The sequence below is a fragment of the Lepidochelys kempii genome, chromosome 3 (assembly GCF_965140285.1).
Source record: "Lepidochelys kempii isolate rLepKem1 chromosome 3, rLepKem1.hap1, whole genome shotgun sequence".
In the NCBI taxonomy this organism is placed as follows: Eukaryota; Metazoa; Chordata; order Testudines; family Cheloniidae; genus Lepidochelys; species Lepidochelys kempii.
In genome coordinates, this window is record NC_136382.1 from 19788895 (window position 1) to 19811553 (window position 22659).

The 22659-nt window shown below is 42.5% G+C and overlaps 1 protein-coding gene across 10 annotated transcripts in view; it reads right to left on the bottom strand.

Moving 5' to 3' along the window:
- KLHL29 (kelch like family member 29) overlaps positions 1 to 22659 on the bottom strand; it is a 601388-nt gene that overhangs the window by 511190 nt on the left and 67539 nt on the right. For 7 of the 10 annotated variants that reach the window (XM_073335869.2, XM_073335868.2, XM_073335849.2 and 4 more), the window contains exon 2: positions 9076 to 9185. The exons of the other annotated variants lie outside the window; for them this stretch is intronic. The gene's annotated coding sequence lies outside the window, so the exon portion shown is untranslated. The remainder of the gene's footprint in view (positions 1 to 9075; positions 9186 to 22659) is intronic. 10 annotated transcript variants of the gene reach the window in all.

The following is a 22659-nucleotide window of genomic DNA, read 5'->3' on the forward strand; positions in this document are numbered from 1 at the left end:
AAATCTTGATCTTGCTGTGAAGAAACTCAACACTCTCAGAGAAAAATTTAGTGGTAAAATACTCTGACCTTTACAAGGATCCTGTTTGCATGTTACAATATATTTTCCTGTCATGCAACAGAAAGTCCCTTGTGTTCCATTTAGAAAAAGACATCTTCCAGTAACAGCATACTGTGATCAATAAAAATTTTTAATATATTATATTACCTCTCACTGAAAATCTTTCACTAGACATATCAGACTGCATGGGGGGAAATTCCTGACAAAACTCAAAACGGTAAACAAGATGCTGCAAATTAATTCTATCCCAAAGTGATCTTTCTTTTCTTGAACAATGTGACAAGTCTGTGTCATCTGACTTCAGCAGAAGCTTTTGCATCTTGAAACAGAGGTATCCGCTCCAACTACCATAGTGATTGTTATTTTAGTCTGTGTAATTTTGTGTTGAAATACGTTGCATGGTTTAAATCATAGAATATCAGGGTTGGAAGGGACCTCAGGAGGTCATCTAGACCAACCCTCTGCTCAAAGTAGGACCAATCCCCAACTACATCATCCCAGCCAGGGCTTTGTCAAACCTGATCTTAAAAACTTCTAAGGAAGGAGATTCCACCACCTCCCTAGGTAACGCATTCCAGTGTTTCACCACCCTCCTAGTGAAAAAGTGTTTCCTAATATCCAACCTAAACCTCCCCCACTGCAACTTGAGACCATTACTCCTTGTTCTGTCATCTGCTACCACTGAGAACAGTCTAGAGCCATCTTCTTTGGAACCCCCTTTCAGGTAGTTGAAAGCAGCGATCAAATCCCCCCTCATTCTTCTCATCCGCAGACTAAACAATCCCAGTTCCCTCAGCCTCTCCTCATAAGTCATGTGTTCCAGTCCCCTAATCATTTTTGTTGCCCTCCGCTGGACTCTTTCCAATTTTTTCACATCCTTCTTGTAGTGTGGGGCCCAAAACTGGACCCAGTACTCCAGATGAGGCCTCACCAATGTCAAATACAGGGGAACGATCACGTCCCTCGATCTGCTGGCAATGCCCCTACTTATACATCCCAAAATGCCATTGGCCTTCTTGGCAACAAGGGCACACTGTTGACTCATATCCAGCTTCTCGTCCACTGTAACCCCTAGGTCCTTTTCTGCAGAACTGCTGCCTAGCCATTAGGTCCCTAGTCTGTAGTGGTGCATGGGATTCTTCCTTCCTAAGTGCAGGACTCTGCACTTGTCCTTGCTGAACCTCATCAGATTTCTTTTGGCCCAATCCTCCAATTTGTCTAGGTCCCTCTGTATCCTATCCCTACCCTCCAGCGTATCTACCTCTCCTCCCAGTTTAGTGTCATCTGCAAACTTGCTGAGGGTGCAATCCACTCCATCCTCCAGATCATTAATGAAGATACTGAACAAAAGTGGCCCCAGGACCGACCCTTGGGGCACTCCACTTGATACTGGCTACCATCTAGACATGGAGCCATTGATCACTACCCGTTCAGCCCGACAATCTAGACAACTTTCTATCCACCTTATAGTCCATTCATCCAGCCCATACTTCTTTAACTTGCTGGCAAGAATACTGTGGGAGACCGTGTCAAAAGCTTTGCTAAAGTCAAGGAACAACATGTCCACTGCTTTCCCCTCATCCACAGAGCCAGTTATCTCATCATAGAAGGCAATTAGATTAGTCAAACATGACTTGCCCTTGGTGAATCCATGCTGACTGTTCCTGATCACTTTCCTCTCCTCTAAGTGCTTCAGAATTGATTCCTTGAGGACCTGCTCCATGATTTTTCCAGGGACTGAAGTGAGGCTGACTGGCCTGTAATTCCCAGGATCCTCCTTCTTCCCTTTTTTAAAGATGGGCACTACTTTAGCCTTCCCACGATCACCATCTCTCATTTCATCTGAGACCACAATCTATAGGCTTTGAAACATTAAGTTTAGGAAATAGATGTATAGGCTTCATATACATTTTAAAATATGTATCTTTGAAGCCAGAATCCTGAACATAAGTTGTTCACTTTCAAATCTACTGTGCCCTGATGAATATCTGTTACTCTGTACAGAGGTGGATCCTGAGAAGAACTGAGTACCTACAGCATCAATTGAAAGAGCTCAGATCTGCACTATTGAAGTCAACGGGTGCTTTCCTGTAATAAGTATTATTATTAAGCACCCCAGTCCTAGGTACTAACCCACATTGCTACATCAACAACAGCAGGATCAGGCCTGCCAGTGTTAAAAGCAGCAGTAGCTGCTCAGCATCTCTCAGAGGGCCCATCCTGCAAAACTTAAGCATGTGCAAAATTTGGTCAACGGGACTGATGACATTCATATAGTCATGCGTGCACCCAGGATCAGAATCAGAATCAGTACCTACATTAATACCACAACAGAATAAATGGTGCACAGTTTAATATTTATACTATGATAATATCCATTGTCCTAGGTGTTTCTCAAACACATGGGAAGATGTTGTCCCTTCTCAGCTGAATTTAGTCTAAGGCCTAAATCCAACAAAGTACTTAAGCACACACGTAACTTTAAGCCCATGGAGAAGTCCAGCTGAACACAAAGGGACTGTTCATGCTTTTAAAGTGAAGAAGGCGCGTAAGTGCTTTCATGAATAAGAGTCTAAGAAGAAAAGTGAGATACAAAGTGTCAAGGGAGAAGGATACAATTTTTAATATACAATTATAATTCCCGCAACCCATTAAACTTATAAAGCAAATGCCAACATTCTCTCCCCCCTCCATCCATCCCACAAGCCATTACTGAGAGATTGAGTTCCTCTATGCACTGTGGCAGAACTGAATCTGGCAAAGGGATCAGGAATTCCTTCATCTCAGGAAACGGGTCCATTGATGAGAGGCAGCACAGAAGAAGATATGGCAACATTTGCATGCAAAAAGTAAGCAAACAAACATGTGAGGCATGCACCACCGAGGGAGTAAAAGTACAGGTGTGACATAAGAGCAAAGTAGAAGGGAAGGACAGAAATGTGAAGTGCCTTGAGGGTAAGATCAGCTTAAAAGAAAAAACTACCCAGCAGAACTCCATATAATTAGCATGCACAAAATATCATCGGTGGTGAATAATTTCATTTGTAATAAATAAAATCTGCAATCCAGGCAACATCATGGCCTGATGACTCATGATCCATTCATAATTATCACTCATCTCAGCCCTAAATGAGCTCATTATTATTAAACCTGACAAAAATATTTTAAACTGCTCTTGTAAAAGGAAATTAATTTAAAAAGATATCACATTTCCATGCTTTGTTTCTAGTCCTAAACCTTGACTTTGTAAAATGGCAGCTGCATAGCAACCCTCATATGTCTTTCCTCTGACTTTTAACAAGCGATTTAGATACAAGCATCTAATCTGTATGGTAACATAAAACATTAGAAACTATACTTCTGCGGTTTAAAAGCAACCTATTAACAGTGTAGAGATAACATATGAATCCAAGTATATATTTTATACTATAAACATAAGTATTTTGACTTTTTTACAGTGTCTTTCTCCCAAGGAACTAAAAGTATGTAACTGTTTCTGGAGGTCTCACAGCACGTCTGTGAATTAGAGGGATCGACTCTCCATTTTAAAAAACAAGGAAGCTGAGGCACAGTAGTTACAAAGGAAGCGTGTTCCTCAGATTCCTTAGGAATAGAACCCAGATATAACTCGCAAGCCTGGAGTAGTTAGCCATAGTACTAGCCACAGCATATCGACAGAAGCTACATATAAATAAAGCAACAGGACCATATTGATTAAGCAATGTTCTCCCTTTCACTTACAAAATTTAGACAGGCAACACCTGATCAGCATTCATAGAATATTTGTTAGTATTTCCTGTGTCTCACCTGGAGAAAATCCACCTTCCTTCCTGAAATCATGCTATTCGCTAATTATGCAATACTGTGAGTGTATATGGAGCATGCTTCCCAGAATGATCCTCTGTTTAGCAGATTTGCAGACGTGATTAGATTGCCTCATCTTAACATGTATAACAATGGTTATTCGGGAAAAAAAAATCCCATCTCTTTTTAAGATATAGAACTCTGAACTTTTCTGGATAAGTGAATTTCCCACTGTGTGAAGGAGAGTTACTGCTTCGTTTCTGTTCCATATGCCAATACATATCACATTAGACTCCTACTTAAGGTATTATGGATACTGGAGTCAGTGCAGCTAGCATTTTCAACTTTGTTTCACTTGCTTTTCTCCCGAACTGAATGGGTCAATGAAAACTGAAATCTTTGCTTCAAACTACCTAAGACACAGAACAGAAATTTTAAAGCAGCAAGGCTACATCAGAGATAAAAGCAGTGTTCTTATACTTCTGGCTTTGGTACAGAGGGTGGCGACGTTCCTATGGCCTCTTCTGTTTTTCCTCACTATATTGTCAGTTGTTCTTTACCTTATAGATTACACACAGTACCACATTAGATGTGACCCACTGTTCCACTGGAACATACAGCTGAAAGCCACGCTGTTCAGTGGTAGAGTAGACAAGCATCTAATAGCATGTGGTCAATTGAAGGCTCACTTTATCGTTTCCATGCCTCGCCCACACTTTCCTCAGGTAGCAAGTATTCTGTAAAGCAATTATTCTGCTGTGCTGGAGGAGCCACAGCTATTAAAACAACTACATTACAGTCACAGCTCTCTCTCTCATTTCCTCTATTTCAAATAACTTTTGTTTTTTAATACTACATATAGTAAAACCTGATGTCAGTTTGAATCAGGGACCAAAGGTTCCTATGTAACTGCCCACTTAGAATACTGAAGTTGTATTTCCATAGTCGGGATTTATAACACCTTGAACAAGTTGTGTGAACTGCCCCCCCACCCCCACATAAAAGATTAAAATGTATTTTAAGGGAAGCAACAAAGACTGAGAACATCTGAAAATGGGTCAGAAAGACCAAAGTGTCCTTCATGCTCTCAGCCCACTATAGCAATGGACAAAGTTCATCTTGGAAAAAGGAGACAGACTCAGACACTTTAGAAAAAAATTATGATTCTGGATGAAAGTCGGCATAAGGGGAGGCGGTAATCCAGAAACTAACGATGTCAGATTTCAGACTTTATACGAATATACACATGACAATTTTATAAATATTCTAATTTGATCTAACAAAACCACAAGCATTCTCCTATCGTCAAGTAACAGGCACAGTACATTGTTTCAAAAATATCAGCAGGAGGATATCTTAATATCTTTTCTTCAGTAGCCAGCCAAGGACCATCCTCAGAACATCAGAGGAAGGTTTTTTACTTTCATATCAAGTGCGTTATGCTGCCACACGCCCAGCGAATTTAACTTGTGATATTACCACAACAGAAAATAAATTATTCATACATTCCTCTCATTTAGCCCATTTTCCCTCCTCTTAACTGTATCTTACTCTATTTAACACTCTCTCCCTCAGACTCCCTGACTCCTGTTTGCCCCTTGATCCTCTGTTTTCATCTCCTTCCCTGCACATATCAAGCCAAGGTACCTCCACATGAAGCTCCAGCCACCCTGGCCAGAATACTAGTTGTTGTTGGAGTACTGCAAGAGTGAATCTTCTCTCTTTCCTCCCTCCCACCCACCAATGAGCTAGTCAGCAAAGCAGGTAGGAGATCTCTTCCTCTCCCTGCTGACCTTTTCATCATCTGACCCACGCCTGGCCTGGCCAGGCGTGGCACTGTATTCATACTGGTCTCTCCCCTGGATGGTGGCCTAGGATAGGCTCTACCAACACATACAGAAACAGAGCTACTCTTTAAATACATAGTTGAACATTTACTACAACTAGAATACAATTCCAGGAGAAAACCTTGCTCACAATTCTGGCTTATTTTTCAAAAACATTTATTTTCTATTTATATAGATGGGCTACGATCATATTTCATTTCTAATCCCCATTGCCAGTAAAACGATTCCATTTTATATATTTCCCTGTTCTATCCTGAGCACTGTTATAACGTGCACATACACAGTCTCCCAACCGATACGTGCATATGAGATCATGCCCTTAATTTGTAAAACACACATTAAGAAGCTGCAAGCCAATTGTTTCAGGATGGTGCAAGTCTTGGAAATGTATGTGTTTGTGTAGCAGGGTAGTCACCCTGCTCCGGCCCTGATGGGGTTAAAAGCAGCACTGGGAAAAGCTGAGTGAGTAGCTGACCACAGGTGTGGCCAGTTCAATCAGAGCCCAGCTGGCCTTTATAAGAGGGCTGGGGGCCAGGAGCTGAGGGAGTCTCACTCTAGTCCTGGAGTGGGAAAGGCTAGCTGCCTAAGAGACAGGTGGAGCAGTGCTGTGAAAGGGTAAAGGGAGCGCCAGCCTGGTAAACCCCCAGGCTGCAGGCCTTGGTAAAGGCCCAGAAAGGTACTGGAGCTGCAGAGGGGCAGCCTGGGAATAAGCAGAGGCAGCTGGGCCTAACCCCTTGCCAGTGATGAGTGGCCGTTACAGACTGCAGCCTGCCCCAGGGAAAGGGGGCTAGATGATGACTGGCAGTAGCCACTGAGGCAAGGTGGGTTTAGAGAGTTGGGGGTTCCCCAGGGAGGGGAGACCCAGAGTGTGGAGGTACTGCTGGGGCAGAGCCCCAGGGTAAAGGGCACCAGGGTCCGGGAAGGACATGGGGGCTAGCGGCAGGTGAAACACTGGCCTGTAGAGGATGCTCTGGTCTGGAAGAACTAATTCCCAAGACAACCAGCAGGAGGTGCTGGACTGGTGAGTCATTGCTTTGCTACAGTTTGCATATGTGTGTGCACGTATTATAGGCAGGTTTGGTATTAACAATGCCCAATACTTCCCATTATAAGACCCTGTTTTCAGTTACTTAAAATATTGCTAAACTTTAAAAGATTGGGCTGAAATTTTCCATACTAGGTGTCTGTCTGCCTGAGAAATTTTGGCCAAAAGAGTTCCTCCATTCTCAAGACTGAGACCAGGGAAAAATAGATTATTTTGTCTGTTAAATCCTAGTGACCTTCTGAGAAGCCTTGTGCCCCATGATTTGGAGCAGGGGCTTGAAATTTGGTAGAGGGGGTGAGCATGCTCCAGCCTGTGGTGCAGAGGGATGAGGAGACTTTCCCTGTAATTGCAGTTCCTGGCTGTTCCAGCAGCAGTGCCAGGTTGGGATCAGGGCACCAGAACTAAGAGCAGGAAGCCCGTCTCTCTTGTTCCCTCAGTAATCCCCTGTTGACATCCAGGCAGCATGGAAGAGGAAGCTTCCTAATTCAAATAAAAAGGGGACAGGAGCCAGACCTGAGTAGGGGCATGGGACAAGGACCTAGGGTGGGGAGGGGACCGGTAGGTGGCAGGGAGAGACTGGGAAAAGAGACTGAGAAGGAGCCAGGGTGAGGACACAAACTGATGAGGAACCATAGGAGGGAGACAGAGCCACTGGGGAACATGGTCTATGAGCATAAGAGTGACTGGAAACTTGGGCTGAGGGGGAAGAGATCAGATGAGGAATGGGGTGTGACTGGGAACTAGGAGGGTCTAGACAAGAAAAGTGGGGACAAGGATCAGAGGTTGAGGGAACTGGAAATAGCTGGACAAGAAGACTGAGTCTGGGAGGGGAGAGAGTCTGATAAGAAACCTGAAGAGTGGAGACAGATGCTGTCTAGGTCAGGTTTTTTCTTTCTGAGCTCCCCCTACCCCTGACATGCTATAAAAACTCCACAGCCCACCTTTGCCACAACAATGGTTTTTCTAAATCTAAAACCCAGGGCTGGCATTAGGGGGTAGCAAGCAGGGCAATTGCCTGGGGCCCCACACCAAATGGGGCCCAGTGAAACTAAGTTGCTCAGGCTTTAGCTTCAGCCCCTGGGTGGCGGGGCCTGGGGAGGCGGGGTTTCAGCTTTCTGCCCTGGACTCCAGTGAGTCTAATGCTGGCTCTGCTAGGTGGACCCCCTGAAATCTGCTTGCAGCCCTCCAGGGAGCCTCACACCCCTGGTTGAGAGCTGCTGGTCTAGGTGAAGAGAATAGCACTGGAACAAGGAGACGGGGTGGAAAAGAGACATGACTAGACAGGGCCTGATTGAGGGCAAAGGGGTCACGCTGGGGGGGGGGGGGGGGGAGGCAAAAGAGTGTGTTGAATAGAGCACCCCCACCTTGGATTGGAACCCACGATTCCAGAGTCCCATCATTCCTCTGCTGTCGGCAGGTATTTGTGAAACCCTTTGGCAAATCTCATCTCCTGCTAGTGCTTGTCCACATAGAAGATTACAACCGATTACTGCTATTATTTACTCCTTTAACTCAAGTAGCAGAGGTTTGTGCAGTGGATCTAAAGCTTCCAACTGTGCTGATCCATGTGGGATGACACATGATGGGATTTATATTTTTTTTAGTCTGTTTTGTTTAAAAATTTAGGCGATCTTAATTCTGGTATTTCTTCACTTTTGAGGTGCTTACCTTTGCAACCTTAATAATGTTTAACATAGTGTGTGCATGCACATCTATAAATTAAGACCTAGAATTTGTCCACTCAGTCTCTAGCGCTTTTTTATTGTAAAGGTTACATAATGTAGGGCCTGATTCTGAAGTCTTAGTGACGACATTGTACTCACTATTCTGAAAAAAGAAAAGGAGTACTTGTGGCACCTTAGAGACTAACCAATTTATTTGAGCATGAGCTTTCGTGAGCTACAGCTCACTTCATCAGATGCATGCCATGGAAAATGCAAGTTTCCACGGCATGCATCTGATGAAGTGGTACTCCTTTTCTTTTTGAGAATACAGACTAACACGGCTGTTACTCTGAAACCTGTCACTATTCTGAGTCATCCTACTGAATTCAAATATGACTCCAAATATGACTCCTCATTGTAATGTTTGCAGAATCAATGTTTACCCTACTTTCCCACTTCTTATATTGTAACGCAGCAATGCAGTTGCATCTGCCGAGGTACAGATTTACTGCAGTCATTGAAAGATAAAAACAGGGCCCGAATTGTGTGTGTTAGGTGACAAGAAGTCATGAAGGAGAAAGCTGAAAACATTTTTATATGTGGACTTGCTGTCAAACTTTTCTATGTTATAAAAAATAAATAACTGTACTCTTACCTTGCGGTTTCCAGAATCTGTGTCAAATTCAATCTCCGGCAATACAGTAAGTAAACTGCAGGACAGCAAACCCTTGCATTTAGCAGGAGGTTTCTGGGAAACCAGGCTACCTAGAAAGAGTTGAAGAAAAAATGTCTATTTCTAACTGAAGATGAAGTAATCTATATTTAATAAGAAGAGCCTTCCAATGAGCACAGCACAAGTGAAAAATAGCTCCACAATTGGAGAAGTTAAATGTCACCATGATCGGCATGAAGAACTTTAATCTCCCAGAGGTGACAAATCTCCATGAAGTGTAGAGAGCCAGGTTCCTGGTAGATTATTAGGGTTTAGCAGAGAATGGCCAATACCCACAGTAACATGGTGTTAACCCTCTTATCAAGATGGGGGGGGGGAAGGGAAACCAGGGGGTGGTGGCGGCAATCTTCTCTTTAATAAACTGCTACAAAAAGAGAGCACACAAGCAAATGCACAAGACAAAGTGGACCAAGACTATTTAAAAGCTATATGACATTATAGAAGCAAGTTTTTGTTAGCCCAAAGCATGTCTATGCAGTAAAAATAATCCCAGAAGATTAATTTCAAAATATATATGAAAAATATAGTTTTAATGCCCAGTGTAAAATCACTATTCATTATAACAAAGCAGTTTTATGCCTATGTTCCCCCTTTCAGATGTAATATATGTGAAAGTAATCTTCATGACAGGAAATGACATGTATCCCTGCAAGAATGAACTGCTGCCATTATCTGGGTGTAGCGGGGTGGACACCCACTCAGGCCCAGAGGGGTTTAAAACAGCCCTGAGAGAGGGCTGTTTGGGGAAGCAGCCTCAGGTGGGGGCCATGCAGCAATCAGGGCCCAGCTGGCTGTATAAAGGCTGTGAGCCAGAAGCCTGGAGAGAGACTCTCTCAAGGCCTAAGAAAGAGAACAGAACAGCCCTCTACCTGGGCAGATGCAACTGCATTGCTGCATTACAATATAAGAAGTGGGGAAGTAGGGTAAACATTGATTCTGCAAACACTACCATGAGGAGTCCTATTCAAATTCACTAGGATGACTCTGAATAACTACTACAATGTTGATACTAAGACTTCAGACTTAGGCCTTGAGAAAGAAGAGCCTGGCTGCAGGGGCTTAACCAAGTATCTGGAGGGGAGCAGGGCTGGGGATAGGCCAAGGGAGCCAGGGAGCTCTGGCCTAGGAAAGCCCCAGGCCTGCAGCCTGGGGTGGCCTGTTAAGTGCAGGGGCAGCCATGGGTAGGCAGAAGCAGCAGGTCCAAACCCAACCTTGCCTGTGATAAGTGGCTCATACTGCAATCTGCCCCAGGGTGTGGGAGCTAGCAGGAGGCTATGACTGAGGCAAGGTAGGGATAGTGGGGGGGTTCCCCTGGGAGGGGGAGACACAGAACTGTGGGGTACTGCCAGGGGGTAGCACCCAGTGAAAGGGGCACCAGGGTCCTAGGAAGGACATGGGAGCCAGCAGCAAGGTGAGACACTGGCCTGAAGAGGGTGCTCCAGAGGCTGGAACACTAATTCCCTGAGATGACCAGCAGGAGGCACTGCTGGTGAGTCTGTGCCCAGTTACACTGGCAGTCAATACAATTATTTTAACTGAATATAACACTACCTGTTGCTTTCACATTTTTACTTTGAGTTTTGGCCTGTATGGGGAAAATTTTTACAGTGACAAGAGATCCTTGGACCGGAAAATGAGTTACTATTAATTCCCAATTTACAGCTAGCTTCCCTTGAACAATGCAGTCAGTGGTTCTTTCCTCCAGATACCTCAAATTAAGGGTTCTCCCCCCCACTTTGTACTGACAGACACACATGACTTACATTTTATATACATTCTGAATCAGCACAAAACTATTCAGGGGCTCTACCTATAAGCTGTATCCATCTCGTGAGACGTGAGCACCCATTCCCCCCCCCCCCCCGAGGATTGCCATCAGTTTTTACTATGGCAGCACCTAGAAGCCTCAAACACACATTAAGAGACAGTCTCTGCCCTGAAGCATTTACAATCCAAATACATATGCCACAGGGTGGGAAGGGAAACAAACACAAACAGGTGAAGTGACTTGCCCAGGATCACGTGGCAGGTAAGTGAAGAGCACCTAGGCCTCCCCATTCCTATGCCTTATCCACAGGGCCATGATAGATCTCCTTTAATGGAGCTTAATGAGAATGATGCACATTCTGAGTAGAATCTCTATGAGAAGTATGTCACAACATATGGTTTTAAGCAAGAGATGAGTTCTAAGGACTCATAGACCCCACCTCATGGTATGATGGGCCATTAGAGAGAACAGCAATAACAAAAGCAAAATTTTGGGAGGTGGTTGTATTAGTTTAGCATGCAAAGACTCCATACAGAATCAGAACCCCGTTGTTCTATGTACTATTCAAATACCTAAATAGCTGAGGCCCCAATTTGCAACTGGCTCCATGCAGGCAGACTAGGTTCACACCCATACAGAGCCAAATTTACTTCAGTGGTGCTTTAAGCACTGCCAGATGCAGCATTGTTCCTTAATATAGACTGAAGGTGGGTGGGGGGGAATGGCAGGCTCAGCTTGACAGAGGCAGTCTGAAGGGGGAGGGATGAGAAGCTGTAATCCTCCACTATGAAAATGGTTTATAAAGAAGGGCTTATGCCCAAATCCTTGCCTGATCACCACTTCCACCACCCGCTGTCCCAAAGAGCAGGCAAAATTGTTATATGGGCAACACAAAAACAGGCTTAGAGGGTGTGTTTAAACTTGCTGCTATTTACATACCTAGCAGCAAAAGATCTTGAAAAGGACTTGTAAAAAATTTTTTTTAATCTTATCAAATTTAGCTGTGGTTCAACAGCAGATTGCATTAAGAAAAAAAGTAACCATTGCAGATTCAGCATAAAATTCTAAGCCACTAAAACAAAATGCATGTCCTGTATGAGCCAAATTAAAGAAGAGAGGGTATTTTAAACTCCCTGCCCCATAGTTATCACTTCCTTTTTAATTTTTTTTTTCAGACATCAACTACCTTATGAATAAGACACCAGCTAGACAGGCCACTGTTTGGCACTGCAGAAAATGAGCATCTTTGTATGTCAGAGACCGGAGTGCAGCTTAGCATTCAAATACCCAGTTACTTTAGGTGTTGTGGGCTGATATCATCTCCACCTTTTGGAGCACACAGACCTCAGCACATAAGTCAACAGTGAGACAGAAAGTGATTTTAAAGATGCCCAATGCTGGATAATGTGCACTGAAGACAAAAATGAAACCCCACCCCTCCTAATGCATTCCATAGCTTTAAAAAAATTTCATGGCCCAGAATTATGACTGACTGTATAATTTGTATTCCTGCATGGATAATCATTTTCTTAAAAAGGGAGCATACCTCAGTAATATTCACAGGGAGTTCACAAGAGCTTGGCAAACATTTCTGACAACAAAAATAAACTCAAACAGAAGGATTGCTCATAAAATGCTACATCAACAACTCCTTTGACAGGCATCTGGATTATGCTACCTTTTAAATGGGAAAAACAAAGATGTCACTTCTAAGTTTAAATGGAAACAGTGAAATAAGCTATTAAAAATATCAGATCATAAACAAAGCTATTTTACACAGACTTAAATAGTGAGTAACTATTACAACAAAGCTCGCCAGGATCCTTTGCAAGCAAAGCACTTACTGGGAAGGGGGGGTGGGGCATTTTGTTAGAAGTTGTGCACACAATCCCTATTAGACAAGGACCACAGATTATTTCTGGGTGCCCAGCTCTATAGGAAAGGAAGACTGGCCATTTCACAATGCAATAGTGGTCAATCTAATCTGGTATCTTGCCTGAAGGGGTCTACACTTGATGTTTTAAATGAGAGTTAAAATTCTAATATGCCTATTTGTGCAATGCTGCATATGGAGATGAAACCTGAAGTTAGACCCCATAGGAGGCTGCCCTCAGAGCAGGAGATGATTACCTCCTCTTACCTTGGACCACTCTAAACCATTGTTAATGGTCATTACATTATCCACACAATGTTTATCTCTAGCAGCAAATGCATGCAAATGATTGTCATGATGCAAAGGAGAAGTTCTTGTCTGTTCTAAAGTATCTAAAATGTTCCCAAACATTTTTAAGTGAAAATTCATGTTGCGATACGTGGAGCTCAAAGACAGGATATCCAGATGCAAAAAAAATAGATACTAGAAAGTCTATTTCTCTGAACCTTCGGTATTTTGAGCAAAATCATTCACCTCCACAATAAAGTTTCTTTGAAGTTGGACACATGCAGCTTGCTACACTAGCTGGATGTCCTTAAAAATTCACAGCCAACTTTTCATGCTTCGTTATGATCTATTGGCTTTCTTGAGGATTTGGTGAGCATCTTGGAAACACACAGTATGTTGAGAGCTCTTAACTGAAGCAGTGGCTGCTGTATCTTAACCCAAATTTGACCTCCTCACTAGAATGGTTGTTAGACATTGGAATTACAGGTGTCACCAACAAAACCACAGACTTTTAAAGTTTTAACTGTTTTCCCCATCTGTTGCTCAACTTTCAGCCTCTGCCTCCTGAGATGTTAAAAGTTCTACTGGTATTCCAGAGTTTGCCAGGATAGAAAATACCTAAAAAGTCCACTGTAAATAAAACAATGTTTGTTTTTGCCCTTAAACTTTTTTCAGGCCTTCTCTGTAAGCAAGCAAAACTGGCCCAAGCCCATTCGTTCCCCCAAGCTCTGAGTCAGATAATCAAGGGTCATGTGAGGAGGTAGCTAGGCCATGCATTCTGTAAGATAGGCTGGGTGGTCACACAGATACAGAGACCTGAAGGGAGCAAGAAGGCTTTGCAGCAGTAGAGCCAGGATGGGAGACTAATAAACCCTGTCTTAAGGAGAAAGACCGTAGAAAAACCCGGCACCACAGGATTTTGATCACAGAGCTGAAAGGAACCATGTTGGGTTCTGCAAAGAGCCAAAGGGCAGCAGAAACTAAGAAGAAACCTGCTTGGCCCGCTGATGCAAAACAGGAAGGAAGTGTGTGTTAAACAGGACTCGGGAAGAACGGCTTGTGCCTAGAAAGGCCAAACTGCTTATTTTATGTTACGGCTTAATATGCCAGACCCCAAGAGAGGGAATGCTATTTTGAAATGCCTGAGTAAGTGCAAATTAGTCTGAAGGGAACCATGAGGTGAGGTGACTGCGTTGCCACACTGTGGGGTGGCCTGCGCTGGACAGCACCCTGAAACAGGTGGTTAAAAGGATTCCTGCAGAAAGGATTTCAAAACCTACAGGAGTAACTTCTATAAGATGCCTGTTACTTTCAGCCTATTACTTTCTCACTGAAGTAACAGGTATTCCTTCTTGTTCCTTAATTAGCTGAATTTCTCCTGTGTGTCCAGAAGGGTTGGCAAAAGTAATTTCAACTTATTTACAGCAGAGGGGTGTGAAGATGCATTGTGTGTACTCTCACTCAACCACTTGGGGTGTCACGGTTGGGGGTGGGGGAAGACCCCTACTCTTATTTTGACAGGGGCTTAAGCCCTAAGCTGAAAGTCTCATATAGTATCCCTTTTGGCTAGTGTCAGAGGCAAGGACTAGCTGTGGACAGCATCCTCATGCATTCATAGGAGCCCCTAACCTGCTCCTTCCCCATCCTGTTTTAAGAGAGTACCAGCACCCTGACCTTTCCTTGGGGGGATGACACCACAGAGATATAACAGACTACTGGCTCTTCCTGCCTTAAAACTCTTTGGGGGTGAAGAGGGAGAAGGAAGCTGATTGTGTGTGGGAGGGGGTCGGGTAGCTTAGAGTCAAGCAAGCAGATGGGAGTTCAAATAAAATAATTTGTTCACAGCAAGAATTTTGTTCTCTTGATGCAAACTGTTAGTTTGCATGAGTACTGTAGATGTCATTCAACTTAGTTAAGGATGATATGCCATGAAAATTGAGCTGCTCAATTTAAAATAATAAAAATGAAAAGTGACTTAGGCTATATAAACCCAGGGTCTGCAACCTTCCCATGTGGTGCTGAGGAAGCACTACACTTCACCACTATTATGTGGTCTTCACAGTCAACTTATACTTTGTGGGCTTGTTCTGGTTTCACTAGACAAACTGAAATCTAAATTAAAATAAACACCACATTTAAAAATAAAAGCATGTGACAAAAAAAAAAGGAAGATTGGCCAAAAATCCAGACACAGGCAGCTGAGGGTGTTTAATACAAAGGAAAGGAGAACACGTTTTAAAAGATGAAGTATTGAAGAGCAGCTGCATCCTAGAGCAGGGTAACTGGAATCTTTGTGAACAAAGAGAGCTGTTTCAGCAGCCAAAGTCTTCTAGCTACCTCCAGCACTTAAGATGGGTGGGATTTGAGACTTGTGGAGGGATGAACCATGTGAAGCTGTGGAATGCATGCACACAACCACCATCTCACACACACAATCACAATTAAAATACATCTTTTAGAGGAGTTGCAGCGGTGGTGCCATAGATTTTTTTCCCCGTTTTCCTGTACCACACTGGCCCAGCATCATAAAAACTCTCCCACCAACAGTCACTGTAATTCATCATAGTCCAGATATACATGCGTGGAATTGGGGGTAGAGAACAGGAGGCATCACTCTTCCAGAGCCTTCCCAGTCTCTCCTCAATGGACCCAGCAACAACCTAAGGATTGAATCCAGAAATGCCAACCACGTGGCTGCTGGTGTAACTAAAAGGGTAATAATGCATGGTGGGTTAAATCACATCCTTAAGCCATCGAGACAGCCTGCCAAACCTCAAACAACCACCTTGACCCCTGCTACTTTTAATGTGTTTTGCCAAAGTATAAAGCAAGCTCGTGTCCTGTTATGTCATTTTTACCTCCATTCTCATTCCTTTGATCTTATCTAGGGAGACATTAATAGTTAAGCAGTAGAACTAAAACACTTCCCTTGATGCACACACACTTACATCTCTCACCAAGATTAGCTGGATTTATACAGATACATGAAGGGAGCGAGTCGTCCTCTTAGGTCTACACTAATGTTGATTTGTTAGTTGATTTTTTTCAAAAGTGAGTTTGGCCAATACAAGTTGGAAGGCCAATGTTACATGAACTGTAGACCTAGGCATGGTTCTGTATCCTGTCTGTAAAGATTTATTAGAAACTTGTTATTCACTATGTAAACTAATGTGTGTATGTGTTGAGACTAAGATGGACATGCTCCAGCTTATCTAATGGAATGTCTGTCACACTGCTCCTTCTGCTCAGCTAACTTTAATCCCTGTCCATCATGCCATACACTCATCCCACTACAGGTGCAAGAGCCTTCTCCTCTACATCTCCCACTACTTGGGAACACGCTTCCTTTGTCACACACTCCATCTCATTTAAAGTCTCAGCTCAGAAATTCTCCTCACTCAATTTCTCTGTCCCTCTTTTGTCATTTAAAATCAGAAGCTCTCAAAACAGCGATCCATGGAGCATTTAATGGTGCAGGCTGGTCACATGAACACAGTCACTCACCTGCACCTTTGGTTCCCAGTCAGGGGACTTTTGCATGAAAGTGACGATACAAAACAAACAAACCTTTTCTCACCGTATTGCACAGCGGGACTGTTTCGTTTCACAGAGGCTTGCCGTATGAACCACTGAAGTGACACAGGCAAATAAAGATGATAAGGTCCATGATCCAAGGAGCTTACACCCAAAAGTCAGACACAGCACAGCAAAAGATGGCAAAGGATGTGGGGGGGTAAGAGTTACAAAGAAAATATGACATATGCTCATGGTTACACATGAATCATGTCACTTCTTCCCCTATTTGTATTAAGTCATGTCTGTGTCAGTGGTTATTTGCTATATTTTGACCAAGGTGTTATTGCAATTCATATGGAATTATTCCCCTCCCCCCAGCAAAAGCAACTATTTGTTATTTGTACTGCAGTAGTGCCTACAATTTCCCAACTAATGTTGTAGCCAGTGCTATGTACGGTACATACATATAGGAAGAGACAGTATCCTTCTCAAAGAGAATACAGTCTTTAAAGAAAAGGAGGGGGCGGGGCATGAAAGGAAGTATTATTAGAGATGGGGAACTGAGGTAGAAAGAGATTGAAGTGACTTGCCCATGTGCACACAAGGGGCCAGGTATCCAGGTATCTTGGGTCTGCAATTCAGAGCCTTAATCACAAGAACCTCAGGATCTTTCCTCCGAATCTACATTGTAGAGCTACAGAATATTCATGATTATAGGGGTGACTTCACGCCAAACTGGTAGTGTGGCTATGAGTTATAAATGAGGATTCCTGATCAAGTGCACATTCAGCCCAAATCATCTGCTAAAAAGTTATCCTCTTATGGGTTACATAAATACATAATGCATCTACATTAACCTGTGTGCCGCTGAAGCAGCCTTTCCAGCAATTTGGCCTACTTTATCTGCAAAAGAGAGTCTTATACCCCATTTGAACGAGGGAGCACACATTTTAAATCATGATGAGAGACTCCAATTTTCACATCTTCGTGGATGCAGTGTCAAATTTATTTTTAATGGGATCATCTATTATCTGTTAATACTGAGCAAACTAGGTGAGAAAATAATGGTTAGTAGTACATTATGTGGTCGATCTGGAACTCCCTGCCTGATGAAAATGAGCACAAAGTTGATGGAGTTGTTGAAAATAAAGATTTTGTTTAACGCAGCCTGCCTGAAGTTAATAATTACCTCACATATGTGATCAGAAATTTAGAAAACTAGTTCTCTTCCTCCCTCACCCCATTTTAAAGACAGAAAATCTAATCCAGGCACGTTTGTTAGAGTAGCTCTACTGGTAGCAAAGACGAGATCAACACCCAAAAGAAGACAGATAAACACCTGAAGAGGAAGGCAGAGAAGGGTGATGCTCAATGTAATGACACATGTAAGAGGCACAGTCAGAGCACTGGACTGAGAGCCAAGAATTCCTGAGTTCTGATCTGTTTCAGAGTAACAGCCGTGTTAGTCTGTCTTTGCCAAAAGAAAAGGAGTACTTGTGGCACCTTAGAGACTAACCAATTTATTTGAGCATGAGCTTTCGTGAGCTACAGCTCACTTCATCGGATGCATCGAGTTCTGATCCTGGCTTGTGGCTTCTAGACAAGCATGCAGGTGCCCTCTCAGTGGGCAGCTCAGCAGGCTACAGACAAATGAATGACAGAGATGCCTCCAGGGGGAAGCTGGGAAGAAAGCGGTGTTTATGTAAATTCACAAGTTAAATCCAGCTGAATAAGGATCATTGTTCCAAGCCAAGTGTAGGCTGAGGTTAGTTTCCAAAGTCAGAGAGTCCATAACTAGGCCTTTGGTTTCTTTAGAAAAGCCTTGGTCAGCTGCTACTATTTGCCCACTGGTCAGTCCATACACTGGCTCAGATGAAAAAAAATCCTGGTTGTCTAGAGGCCTTCCCTTATATCACTGAAATTGGTATACTCTGTCTCACTCTGCAAGTAGCCAGACACTCTAACATGAGCCTTCCCTACCACTGGGAAACTCTTGGATAAGCACCTGCCTGCAAACAAGCCAACAGGCACAAATAGGGAGTAGAAATGCATCCAGGGCATGAGTTCCTCCAGCACTCTGATGTCTAACCCAAATTACAGACCAAAACTCAGTCCTCTACTTGTAGCTGTAGTTCTCAGTCCCTGTGAGGATAGTTCCTTCTGAGCCTGGTAGGGTTGTATTCCACTTGGCAAGGCAGCCAGCTCTCCAAAGCCTGTTTTTTCCACTCTTATCCCCTCCACTTGGAAGGTTGTTTATTTTAAGCTGGATATTTCTCACAGGTGTTGCCCAGAGGAATTAACTGCAGTCCTCTGTTTGCAGGCCAAATTATTAACACCTTCCTCACCAGGCTCACTGTGGGGTTTGTATACTCCATCACAGCACTCCATCACTGTCTTCTTCAGTTTCTTCATTAACAATGCACAGAAAACAAAAGAACTAGAGAAAGCTACGTACTTCCATAAATAAGTAGGGTGTTGGCTTTTTTTTTTTTTTTTTTGCTAATGGTGTCCCAATCAAGTGTTTGATGGCACTTTGATTTGTAATAGAATATTGTCCCTTTTAATAGTTAAGCATGCAGAGTTTGGAATGGGTATTAGAAGAGAGTGGAAAATAATATAATGTTACTGAGAGTTTAAAATTTTAACTTTACTTTCCCTCCCCACCCCTTAAATGCTTTATTCATATGCGCACACAGTAAAATGCAAATAAACACCATCAAACTAAGGGTGTCTAAACCGGTCTAAACAGGGAGAAGAGAGAAGAATATAAAAACACTTTAGGAAAAGATCAAGGCATTTAGACCAAGGAGGGAAGCACTGGAAAAGATGACAAGGAGAGCACATTCCATACCACAGGGGAAACCATAACGGAGGCCCCATGGCTGCCAAAGGAAGGAGAGATTCACAAGGTGAGGGGTTTCAGAGTAGCAGCCATGTTAGGTGGCACCAGAGCAAAAGTGGCCAGTGTTATGTTCTTTGCTGGATATTGGCCAATATAATAACAAATCATTCAGCAGAAGCAGAGTGTGTATTTTGCCTCATACATACGAAGACTGATAGATTTACAGACACATCCAGCTTTATTTTGCAGGTTATCATGAATGTTGAATGTGCTGGAAACAAACTCTTCATAAAGTTGTACATTGTTCAGTAACTTCACTATAAGAGGACTTTGAACGCTGCTATTGTTCAAGATATTCCTTTCCTAGTGCAACCCATTGTTTAAGAAATCATGTATCGGTAATGGAAACTTTACACATAAGAGTGAAGTTCTAATACTAGCAAAGTGTCACTTCAACAGAACCTTTTTTCCTCCAGTAGGTAATATGCAAATGATCTGTGCTGACCTCTCCTTAATTTAGAATACCTCTGTCATAAACCAATTATCAACATTTGACACAAGCAGCACTTGCAAGTTCGAAAAGCAATTAAAATTTAGGAGCTGTCTCTCACAATAAAAAAAACCACTCACAGAAGTAGCATTGCAGGAAAGTTGCTCCGCGCAACCCATCATTCTAATTCCGCCTCTATCAATCAAGCCAGGCCTCACTGAATAGCAGAGCTCAGGCAGACAAACAGTAATGTTTATGAGGTGCAGCTGGTGGTACTTACTGTTAACAGCAAAAGCAGCATCAGTTAAATTAACATTCTTCATTCTTTCATTGCTCATTATGGTTTGACAGACATACCCGCAGTCCACATAAATGACGGAGAGTGAGAATGCTGTCTAACATCCTGCCATGAAACAAGACCACCTAATGGGAGCAACCACTGTAATTAAAACTCTGGAAACTGAGAATCAAACTAGTTAAAGGAGACAGTGCTGGGGATTATGGCCTACTTTGAGTTTTATTAAAGGAAGCACAAGAGTTTATACCTCTTCTCAAGCCAAAATAAAAACAAATAATCTACTATTTCTGATATTTATCCAATAAAAGGACTCGAGTATCACCTTGATCCAAGAATCATTTGTGTTGTTGCAGGTTTGGAAGTGCAGTGGGGATGACAAAAAGAGATTACTTAAATATTATCTAATCAGTTTCCCCAGGAGAACTCTTTCCCTAAATCCTATATGCTCAACTTCACAAGATTTTCTTTGATGGCGAATTCTACTTAGACAGGTTCTACTTAAAAAATTACAGCAACATTTAATCTCTTGGCTCAGGAAAAGTTAATTTAGTCAACTCAAGACTGTATTTTCTCAGTCTCATAATTTGAGCTTTCAGAGGTAAATGTAGTATGAAAAAGGTGCTTAAAAAATCTGATTCAGAATTGTCACAGTAACTGCATCTATTCCAGGACTAGGAGTCAAGTGCATTAAGGAGGAATTTACCTCGGCAGCAAAAAACCCTCAAAAATGCTGTAAAACTGCATCTATTCCAGGACTAGGAGTCAAGTGCATTAAGGAGGAATTTACCTCGGCAGCAAAAAACCCTCAAAAATGCTGTAAAAAATTCATATGTACCTGTATCTGCATGAAACCTAAAGAGGACAAATAAAATTCTATGGGAATGTTTTTGTACACCTAGTTATTCTGAAGGTATTTATTCTGCCTGATCATGCACTTTACAGCTTCTGTAGAATTGGACGAAATAATTTTCCTTAAGCCATTTTATGGTCTGATGATTATTGTGGACTGGGATTTTCAGTTAGTGAAGATGGTTAATTAGCATGACACATTTCTTTTACAATAAATGTAAAACTCACACTTACATAGAATGCTTTGTTGTTCTTCCTCTATGGACTTCTGAGCCCCAAGACTCCTTCCTTCCTCCATCTTGAAGACTCCAGGTCTTCTGGACAAGGAGGTCCCAGCAAAACTCCCTTTGGAGCCAGTTAGTGCTAATCCTGATTTGTCCAGAAGTATCATTGCAAAGCTTTGAAAGGACTCTTCTTCCCCCAGGAGTAAAATGTAGTAACTCCACACCACTCCCAGATGAGGATCTGAAGGAATCTTGCACTCTGATCTCCAGAGGGATAGCATGTTATGAATCTACTAGCCCCCAGCTGGCTTGCACAGTGCAAGATATGCAAGTTGGAAAATATGCAAGTTGACTAGTAGTGGTTTAGAGGGATAAGGAAATCTAGATTTGTCACCACCTCCTCAACACTTTTTTACAGTTGCAAACTGAGGCCCCAGTTCAGCAAAGCACGGAAACATTAATTTAAGTTCCACTGAATCCAATTAGACTTAAACATGTTTTAAGTGCTTTGCTGAACTGGGATCAGACTTGTCTGTTATATGATGAAAGGGCTAAGCACAGAGAACACTGTAATACAGAGACATAGTGGAAGAAAGCATTTGGAAAACAATATTCAGGTTTGCAGCACTTAGTTTGCTATGGTGTAAATCCATTATTTAATATATGCAGTTTTATTCAAAAAAGGTAGCACTCATCACATGAGGGCAAACTTTCTACCTCTTCACTTTAAACTCCATGGAAAATCTCAAATGAGGATGTGTATACTCACTAGAACATTGCAGACCCAATTTCTCTGCAGGTGATGTACTGAAAGTTAATTTATATTTTATCATTTATTCAAAATGACACATCAAATCAATTCTGTTAGCGTTAATATAGTAAAGGCTTTCAGATTAAAATAAGCCACTAATATTGTCTACATTCAGTATTAGAAAAAAACCCACCTTTCTTTACTTCTTATTTACTCATCTTGTTGTGTGTAGTCTCATACGGTACTTCTACACTGCAGAATAAACAGAAAAACACCTGGGGAAGCAAGCATCAGAGCCTGGGTTCTCACTATGGGGTTCAAAACCAGTATAGAGCTAGAGCTCAGGCTGAGAACCACCCTCCTCCCCGGGTTTCACAACTTGAGGTCCAGCCTGAATGGGAACACATATAGTGCTATATTTGGCCCTGTAGCAGGAGCCCCGCCAGTCCAAGTCAGTTGTGCTGTGTTTTTTTTCACCCCAGTGTAGACATACCCATGGAGCCTAATCTAAAGCTCACGATGGGTCTTAGATCAGGCCTATGGGATTGCTTTATTTAATAATAATACTCAGCTCTTACACTGTATTTTTCATTAGTAGATCACAAAA